This window comes from Rhinoraja longicauda, chromosome 41 (genome assembly GCF_053455715.1).
Source record: "Rhinoraja longicauda isolate Sanriku21f chromosome 41, sRhiLon1.1, whole genome shotgun sequence".
Lineage (NCBI taxonomy): Eukaryota > Metazoa > Chordata > Chondrichthyes > Rajiformes > Arhynchobatidae > Rhinoraja > Rhinoraja longicauda.
Window position 1 is genome coordinate 6,598,091 of NC_135993.1, and position 10,935 is coordinate 6,609,025.

Here is a 10,935-nt window from a genome sequence, read left to right on the forward strand (position 1 = left end):
ACACACACACGCTCAGACTCTGACACACACATACAATCGCACACTCAGAGTCTGACACACACATACACACACGCACACTCACAGTCTGACACACACATACATACACACACACACGCTCAGAGTCTGACACACACATACAATCACACACTCAGAGTCTGACACACACACTCATAGTCTAACATACACATACACTCACACAGGTCTGCCATTGGTGGAGCGGGAGCACATGGCCGCTGGCTGGGTGAGGTCACGTAGGGCGCGGGGCGGTGACGTCACCATTTGTCCCGTATTTGGGAGCGAGGAAGTTGGCAACCGTAGGTTGGCCTGTGTCTGATGGGCCCTGGACCCCACGAGGAAGGAGACCGCACTGTTCTCACCTGCTCTGGTGAGCTCCACTCAGCCTCTGACCATCGCCAGTCCCAGTCACCCATCCCACAGCTCGTCCACGCCAGGCCTGCGAACCTGCCTAAAGTTAGAAACAGCATGGGAAGGAACTGCAGGTGCTGGTTTAAACTGAAGATGGACACAAAACAAAAAGGCCGGAGTAACTCAGCGGGACAGGCAGCATCTCTGGAGAGAAGGAATGGGTGACGTTTCGGGTCGAGACCCTTCTTCAGAAGTCGACCCGAAACGTCACCCATTCCTTCTCTCCAGAGATGCTGCCTGACCCGCTGAGTTACCCCAGCATTTTGTGTCTCTCTAACGTTTTAGATTTTAGAGCCTTTAGAGATACAGTGCAAAACAGGCCCTTTGGCCCACTGAGTCCAGGCTAACCAGCCATTACACCAGACACTGATACCACTGTCCCACACGCCAGGGGCAATTTGACAATTGTTACAGCAGGCAATAGACAATAGACAATAGGTGCAGGAGGAGGCCATTTGGCCCCTCGAGCCAGCACCACCATTCAACGTGATCATGGCTGATCATTCTCAATCAGTACCCCGTTCCTGCCTTCTCCCCATACCCCTGGACTCCACTATCCTTAAGAGCTCTATCTAGCTCCCTCTTGAATGCATTCAGAGAATTGGCCTCCACTGCCTTCTGAGGCAGAGAATTCCACAGATTCACAACTCTCTGACTGAAAACTTTTTCCATCATCTCCGTTCTAAATGGCCTACAAACCGGCTCGTCTTTGGAGTGTGGGAGGAAACCGGAGCACCCGGAGAAAGGCCACGCGGTCACGGGGAGAACGTGCAAACTCCGTACAGACAGCACCGGCAGTCAGAATCGAACCCGGATCGCTGGTGCTGTGAGGCAGCAACTCAACCGCTGCGCCAACTCTCGACCCAATCGAGCCCAATCCCACCCAATCTTCGGGTGCTCTGGTCCCCTCCCACACTCCAAAGATGTGTAGGTTGATTGGCCTCGGTAAATTGTCCCTAGTGAGTAGGATAGAACTAGTTATCGCTGTTCAGTACGGACTCAGGGCCTTTTTCCGCACTGCATCTCTAAAGTCTAAAGTAGACTCAATGGTCGGCGTGGACTCAGTGGGCCGAAGGGCCTGATTCCAAGCTCTATCTCAAAACTCAACTAAAACTAAGCTCAATAACTCTGCAATCAGTAAACACATTTGCCTTTGTGGAATCTATCGGAAGGAAAAGCAGACGCTGGTTTAGAAACATAGAAACATAGAAAATAGGTGCAGGTGTAGGCCATTCGGCCCTTCGAGCCTGTACGCACCGCCATTCAATATGATCATGGCTGATCATCCAACTCAGTATCCCGTACCTGCCTTCTCTCCATACCCCCTGATCCCTTTAGCCACAAGGGCCACATCTAACTCCCTCTTAAATATAGCCAATGAACTGGCCTCAACTACCTTCTGTGGCAGAGAATTCCACAGATTCACCACTCTGTGTGAAAAAAAACTTTCTCATCTCAGTCCTAAAAGACTTCCCCCTTATCCTTAAACTGTGACCTCTTGTTCTGGACTTCCCCAACATCGGGAACAATCTTCCTGCATCTAGCCTGTCCAACCCCTTAAGAATTTTGTAAGTTTCTATAAGATCCCCCCTCAATCTTCTAAATTCCAGCGAGTACAAGCCGAGTCTATCCAGTCTTTCTTCATATGAAAGTCCTGCCATCCCAGGACTAGATATATACTAAATATATCGAGAGTTGGAGAGGCTCTGGGGCATTGCACAGCTTGCAGCCCGAGCCGTCTCCCTCAGGACCATCTTGCAAAGGACACGCACGCCTCAGCATTTATAAAGCGGTGTAGTCAGGTGAGAAAATCTGGCAGCAAAACCGGATTCCACAAAGGCAAAGATAGACACAAAAAGCTGGAGTAACTCAGCGGGGCAGGCAGCGTCTCTGGAGAGAAGGAATGGGGTGACGTTTCGGGTCGAGGCCCAGAGAGGAAGAAGGGTCTCAACCCAAAATATATCCCCCATTCCTTCTCTCCAGAGAAGCTGCCTGTCCCGCTGAGTTACTCCAGCTTTTTTGTGGCTATCTTGTGATCATATTGAATGGCGGTGCGTACAGGCTCGAAGGGCTGAATGGCCTACTCCTGCACCTATTTTCTATGTCTCTATGTTTCTATGTACACCGGGAAGACACGGAAGCTGCAGCACGCACCTGCCGCTGGGCTGTGAGGTCCGTCTGTCTCCTCGTCCACGTTCACGTCTCCACCGTCAACCGAGGGGTCCCACTCCAGGGCCAGCGAGTCCAGGCTGCTGGGGCTCGAGCGGCCGGAGTCGGCATCACTCGGACCCCCCTCCTGGGCTGGGATGCTCCCGCCCTCCCCCAGCTCCCTCTCGCAGGGACAGTCAGCTTCCCCGCGGGATAACCCAGCAGGTTCCTGCAACAACGGGAACAGCAAAATATCAGCAAACAGCCCAACGACTGGAGTAACTCAGCGGGTCAGGCAGCATCTCTGGAGAACATGGATGGGTGACGTTTCACAGAGTGCTGGAGTAACTCAGCGGGTCAGGCAGCATCTCTGGAGAACATGGATGGGTGACGTTTCACAGAGTGCTGGAGTAACTCAGCGGGTCAGGCGGCATCTGTGGAGAACACGGATGGGTGACATTTCACAGAGTGCTGGAATAACTCAGCGGGTCAGGCAGCATCTCTGGAGAACATGGATAGGTGACGTTTCGGGTCGGGACCCTTCTTCAGACTGAATGTGGACAGGGAGGGGGAACTGGAGATAGGAAAAGGCCAGCGCAAAGCAGGGCCAGCGATAGGTGAGCAAGGATGAGTAGAGCCCACAATGGCACATTGTTGACTGGGGAAGAGATGATAACGAAGGCATACAGGGATGCGAACAGTGGGACTAGTGGGATGACTAGAGTGGGGGAGCAGGGGAAAAGGGAATGCTGGAGTTATTAGAGAAATCAATACTCATACCGCTGGGGTGTAAGCTGCCTAAGCGAGATTTGAGGTGCTGTTCCTCCAATTTACATTGGACCTTTAAATTAAACTAAACGAAACTATATATAACTAAACTAAATTAAACTAAACTAAATTGAATTAAACTAAATTAAACAAAATTTAACTAAATTAAACTAAATGTAACTAAATTAAATTAAACTAAATTAAACTAAATTTAACTAAACTAAGCTAAATTAAACTAAACTAATTTAAACTAATCTAAACTAAACTAAATTAAATTAAACTAAATTAAACTAAATTTAACTAAACTAAATTAAACTAAATTAAATTAAACTAAATTAAACTAAATTTAACTAAACTAAAATAAATTAAACTAAACTAAATTAAACAAAATTTAACTGAACTAAATTAAACTAAACTCAATTTAACTGAACTAAACCAAATTAAACTAGGTGAAACTAGACTAAACTGAACCAAACTGGACACTTACTGCCTGGTGGCATCTCTCTGGGAATTGGACCATCCGTGCGAACAGACCGAACTGGATCTGGAGGAGATCCCACACCTTGGCTTTGATGGTCTCCGCGTCCGAGGGCTCGCTTTTCTGGAGCAGGGTCTCAGCCGCCTCCAGCAGCCCGTCCATCCCGTCCGTAATGCACATCACCTCCTGCTGGAGACACAAGGGTTTGGGGAGGGGGTGGGGGGCAAAGAAAGAAACGTTCAAGCAATGGAGAGAGACACAAGGCAAAGCCTGAGGGACCCTGTGTTGTGAGGCCTCTGTTTGTGATGAGGGGGACCAGGCGTTGAGGCCACAGCGTTGAGAACTCGGTCAATGTGAGCCCAGTCAGTGAGGGTCGTGTGGTTAAGGGTCCTGCACCAAGGGTCAAGTGGATGTGGGGGGGGGCATCAATGAGGGGCCATACACTGGGGGGCTCCATCAGAGGTGGTCCCATTGATGACAGAAAGTCTATCTACGCACTGGGTATAATTTTGTTTAGTTTACTATAGGTTACCTTAGCTTAACTTAGCTTAGCTAAGCTTAGATTAGATTACTTTAGTTTAGTTTAGTTTAGCTTAGCTTAGCTTACCCTAGCTTAGATTACTTTAGTCTAGTTTAGTTTAGGTTAGCTGAGTTTATCTTACTTTAGTTCATAAACCTAGTTTAGTTTATTGACTTGTGCACTGAAGTGCAGTCAAAAACTTTTTGTTGCTATTCAGTCAGCAGAAAGACAACATGGGTTTACAATCGAGCCGTCCGCAGTGTACAGATGCAGGATAAAGGGAATAATGTTTAGTGCAAGATAGAGTCCAGTAAAGTCCAATTGAACATAGTCCGAGGGTCACCAATGAGGTAGATGGGAGGTCAGGGCTGCTCTCTGGTTGGTAAGAGCATGGTCTATGGAGTGAAGGGGTGATGATCCCATCAGAGGTGGTCCCGTTGTAGAACTGCGGGCAGCCTCTGAAGGGACACTCCAACGACGTCCAGGTTTGTAGGCTAATTGGCTCGGTAACATTGTAAATTGTGAATTGTCCCTTGTGTGTGTACAATGGTGTAAGTTTAGTTTAAGAGATCCAGCACGGAACAGGCCCTTCGGCCCATCTAGTCCGCACCGACCAGCGATCCCCGCACACTAACACCATCCTACACTAGGGACAACCTTTACATTTACACCAAGCCAATTAACCTACAAACCTCGCCATCTTTGGAGTGCGGGAGGAAACCGAAGATCTCGGAGAAAACCCACGCAGGTCACGGGGGGAACGTACAAACTCCGTACAGATAAGCACCCGTAGTCAGGATCGAACCTGTGTCTCTGGTGCTGTAATTGCTGGAAGGCAGCAATTCTACCGCAGCGCCAATGTACGGTCTCTCCGTGACCTGCGTGGGTTTTCTCCGAGATCTTCGGTTCCCTCCCACACTCCAAAGACGTGCAGGTTTGTTGGTGAATTGGCTTGGTGTGACTATAAATTGCCCCTAGTGTGTGTGGGATAGTATTAGTGCGCGGGGATCGCTGGTCGGCGCGGATTCGGTGGGCCGAAGGGCCTGTTTCCGCACTGTATCTCTAAACTAAACTAAACTAAACCCTCCTTGCAACTCTCTCCTTCTCCGACCGTCTCCTCACTGGGATCAGGTGGGAGGGAAGCTTCCTTTGCTGAGGATTTGACTGTGTTACCTGCAAATGGTCCATCGTTTCAGCTGCCCCGTCTCTGAAGCAATATTCCAGCTGCGTCAGTCTGCTCTCCAAGTCCATAAGCTGCTCCCACAGACGAACCCATTTGCTTTCAAACTCTTCCCTCTGGCTTATAAAATACTGTAAACAAGAAGCCAGCACGAAGCACCAGTAAACACAGAGTTTGTACGTTCTCCCCATGGGTTTATTCCGAGATCTTCGGTTTCCCCCCACACTCCAAAGACGTGCAGGTTTGTAGGTTAATTGGATTGATATCAGTGTAAAGTTGTCCCCAGTGTGTGTAGGATAGTGTTAGTGTGTGAGGATCGCTGGGTGGTATGGACTCCGTGGGCCAAAGGGCCTGTTTCAAAGCTGTAGCACTAAACTAAACCAAACTAAACCCAGTCAACCTTGCAAGAAAAAAACACAAAGTGCTGGAATAACTCAGCGGGTCAGGCAGCGCCCCTGGAGAACATGGAGAGGGGGCCTTGATAGCCTTCAGGCTCAACGAAGGTTCTCGAGAAGGTCACTTATCCACATTCTCCAGAGATGCTGCCTGGCCCGGTGAATTGCTCCAGCTTTTGTGTTCCTTTCCGTGAAGAAGTTCTTCTGCAGTTGTATAGGGCCCTGGTAAGACCACATCTGGAGTATTGTGTACAGTTTTGGTCTCCTAATTTGAGGAAGGACATCCTTGTAATTGAGGCAGTGCAGTGTAGATTCGCAAGATTGATCCCTGGGATGGAGGGACTGTCATATGAGGAAAGATTGAAAAGACTAGGTTGCATTCACTGGAGTTTAGAAGGATGAGAGGGGATCTTATAGAAACATATAAAATTATAAAAGGACTGGACAAGCTAGATGCAGGAAAAAATTTCTCAATGTTGGGCGAGTCCAGAACCAGGGGCCACACAGTCTTAGAATAAAGGGGAGGCCATTTAAAACTGAGGTGAGAAAAAACTTTTTCACCCAGAGAGTTGTGAATTTGTGGAATTCTCAGTGGAAGCCAAATCACTGGTTGGATTTAAGAGAGAGTTAGATAGAGCTCTAGGGGCTAGTGGAATCAAGGGATATGGGGAGAAGGCAGGCACGGGTTACTGGTTGTAGATGATCAGCCGTGATCACAATGAATGGCGGTGCGTACAGGCTCGAAGGGCCGAATGGCCTCCTCCTGCACCTATTTTCTATGTTTCTAAGACAGGCCACTCTAGTACCTGCAGAACCTGGGCCCACCCTGATTGGTGTTGTGATGCGGTTTGAGGGTAAAAGCCAGCCAAGGGGACAGAACGGGTTGAGATACCTCTAGCCTCCTGCAGATGGTGCCAACTCTCCTGTGGAGGACGTCCCCTCTCTGGTTGCCATCATGGACCACCCTCTTCAGGTCACTGGCCAGTCCCGCCCTTGGCTCGCTGGCTAGACCACATCTGTATTTCTGGTCCATCGCCTCCAACCAGACCATCGTCTCTTCCACTTCTTTCCGAAGAGACTATCCAAGCAAAAACGGATTTAGTTTAGATTAGAAGTGTAAGAAAATAACTGCAGATGCTGGTACAAATCGAAGGTATTCACAAAATGCTGGAGTAACTCAGCGGGTCAGGCAGCATCTCGGGAGAGAAGGAATGGGTGACGTTTCGGGTCGAGACCCTTCTTCAGACTGATGTCAGGGGGGCGGGACAAAGGAAGGATATAGGTGGAGACAGGAAGATAGAGGGAGATCTGGGAAGGAGGAGGGAAGAGAGGGACAGAGGAACTATCTAAAGTTGGAGAAGTCGATGTTCATACCGTTGGGTTGCAAGCTGCCCAGGCGAAATATGAGGTGCTGTTCCTCCAATTTCCGGTGGGCCTCACTATGGCACTGGAGGAGGCCCATGACAGAAAGGTCAGACTGGGAGTGGGAGGGGGAGTTGAAGTGCTCAACCACTGGGAGATCAGGTTGGTTAAGGCGGACTGAGCGAAGGTGTTGTTTAAGGCGGACTGAGCGAAGGTGTTGTTTAAAGCGGACTGGGCGAAGGTGTTGAGTTTAGTTTAGTTTAGAGATGCAGCGCAGAAACAGACCCTTTTGGCCCACCGTATCCGTGCCGACCAGCAATACCTGTACACTAACACTAACACTATCCTACACCCACTAGGGACAATTTTTACATTTACCAAGCCAATTAACCTAAACACCTGCACGTCTTTGGAGTGTGGGAGGAAACCGAAGATCTCGGAGGAAACCCACGCAGGTCACAAGGGAGAAAGTACAAACTCCGTACAGACAGCACCCGTAGTCGGGATGGAACCCGGGTCTCCGGCGCTGCATTCGCGGTAAGGCGAAGCGTGACCGAGCCATGGTCTCCAGAGATCCCGCTGAGCCACTCCAGTGTCCGACGGATGCCAAGTTGTTATCTCAAGTGGGAATGGTGGCAGCTGTTTGTAGCCAGTAAGGTAGAGATGGACTTCACTAGTTCCTCACTGCGCAGTCATGGCTGGAGATGCTCCAATCCCAGGAGGTTCGCAAGTTCACAAGCTCCACAAGTTACAGGAGTAGAATCAGGCCATTCGGCCCATCGAGTCCACTCCGCCATTCAATCATGGCTGATCTCTGCCTCCTCATCACTTTGTCCTGCCTTCTCCCCAAAACCCTTGACACCCGTTCTAATCAAGAATCTGTCTATCTCTGCCTTAAAAATACCCACTGACTTGGCCTCCACAGCCCTCTGTGGCAAAGAATTCCACAGATTAACCGCCATTGGTGGAGCGGGAGCACGTGGCCGCTGGCTGGATGAGGTCACGTGGGGAGCGGGGCGGTGACATCACCCTTTGTCCCTTATTTGGGAGTGAGGAAGTTGGCAACCCTACTAATACGGGACAAGGGCGGTCCCGTACAGGACAAACTAATTTAGCCCAAAATGCGGGATGTCCTGGCTAATAGACAATAGACAATAGACAATAGACAATAGGTGCAGGAGTAGGCCATTCGGCCCTTCGAGCCAGCACCGCCATTTAATGTGATCATGGCTGATCATTCTCAATCAGTACCCCGTTCCTGCTTTCTCTCCATACCCCCTGACTCTGCTATCCTTAAGAGCTCTATCTAGCTCTCTCTTGAATGTATTCAGAGAATTGGCCTCCACTGCCTTCTGAGGGAGAGAATTCCACAGATTCACAACTCTCTGACTGAAAAAGTTTTTCCTCATCTTTGTTCTAAATAATACAGGACAGTTGGCAACCCTGGCTCTGAGCGATGATCCTGAACTCCGGGGGGATGGCGGGCAGATTTCCTACCTCAAACTTGTCGAGCTCTTCCTTCGCTTGCGAGTAGCAGACCAGCGATGACTCAGGGACCCTGGCGATAGCCTCCGCCCTCTGCATCACGATGTCAAAGCGGGTACAGTCAGTGAGCAGCTCCTGCTCCAGCTGCCAGCACTGCTGGACCCTGAGGGGCAGAGAGGGCAGAGAGAGTCAGTCTGTGGAGCCCTTCTCCATGCAGTGTGCCTGTACCCACACACACAGACAGTTACTGGCACAGTGTGCCTGTACCCACACACACAGACAGTTACTGGCACTGTGTGCCTGTACCCACACACACAGACAGTTACCGACACAGTGTGCCTGTACCCAACACTGACCCCGGTACTGGCACTGTGTGCCTGTACCCACACACACACACATAGTTACTGGCACTGTGTGCCTGTACACACACACTGACACTGTTACTGGCACTGTGTGCCTGTACCTACACACACAGGCAGTTACTGGCACTGTTTGTCTGATCCAACACACAGACACTGTTACTGGCACTGTGTGCCTGTATACACACACTGACACTGTTACCCGTACAGTGTGCCTGTACCCACACACACTGACACTGTTACCCGTACAGTGTGCCTGTACCCACACACACAGACAGTTACTGGCACAGTGTGCCTGTACCCACACACACAGACAGTTACTGGCACAGTGTGCCTGTACCCACACAAGGACACCATGGCCGGTACGCTACACTTGTACAGACACACTGACATTGATTCCCACACTGTGTGCCTGCATTCACTCACTGATACCGTTGCTGGCCTTGTGTACCTGTACCCACACACTGACACTGTTAATGGCACCGCGCGCCTGCACCCACACTCTGGCACTGTGTGTGCCTGTACCCACACACTGACCCTATTACCCACACCGTGTGCCTGTACCCACACACTGTCACCGTTACTGGCACCGCGCGCCTGTACACACACACTAGCACTGTTGTCCATTCTGTGTGCCTGTACCCACACACTGTCACCGTTACTGATACTGTCCACCTGTACAGACGCACTAGCATTGTTACCCAAACTGTCCGCCTGTACCTACACACTGGCACTGTCATAGAAACATAGAAACATAGAAAATAGGTGCAGGAGTAGGCCATTCGGCCCTTCGAGCCTGTACGCACCGCCATTCAATATGATCATGGCTGATCATCCAACTCAGTATCCCGTACCTGCCTTCTCTCCATACCCCCTGATCCCTTTAGCCACAAGGGCCACATCTAACTCCCTCTTAAATATAGCCAAAGAACTGGCCTCAACTACCTTCTGTGGCAGAGAATTCCACAGATTCACCACTCTCTGTGTGAAAAAAAACTTTCTCATCTCGGTCCTAAAAGACTTCCCCCTTATCCTTAAACTGTGACCCCTTGTTCTGGACTTCCCCAACATCGGGAACAATCTTCCTGCATCTAGCCTGTCCAACCCCTTAAGAATTTTGTAAGTTTCTATAAGATCCCCCCTCAATCTTCTAAATTCCAGCGAGTACAAGCCGAGTCTATCCAGTCTTTCTTCATATGAAAGTCCTGCCATCCCAGGAATCAATCTGGTGAACCTTCTCTGTACTCCCTCTATGGCAAGAATGTCTATCCTCAGATTAGGAGACCAAAACTGTACGCAATACTCCAGGTGTGGTCTCACCAATGCCCTGTACAACTGCAGCAGAACCTCCCTGCTCCTATACTCAAATCCCCTCGCTATAAATGCCAACATACCATTCGCTTTCTTCACTGCCTGCTGCACCTGCATGCCTACTTTCAATGACTGGTGCACCACGACACCCAGGTCTCGTTGCATCTCCCCTTTTCCTAATCGGCCACCATTCAGATAATAGTCTGCTTTCCTGTTCTTGCCGCCAAAGTGGATAACCTCACATTTATCCACATTATACTGCATCTGCCATGCATTTGCCCACTCGCCTAATCTATCCAAGTCACGTTGCAGCCTCCTAGCATCCTCCTCACAGCTAACACTGCCCCCCAGCTTCGTGTCATCCGCAAACTTGGAGATGTTGCATTCAATTCCCTCGTCCAAATCATTAATATATATTGTAAATAGCTGGGGTCCCAGCACTGAGCCTTGCGGTACCCCACTAGTCACTGCCTGCCATTCTGAAAAGGACCCGTTTATTCCTA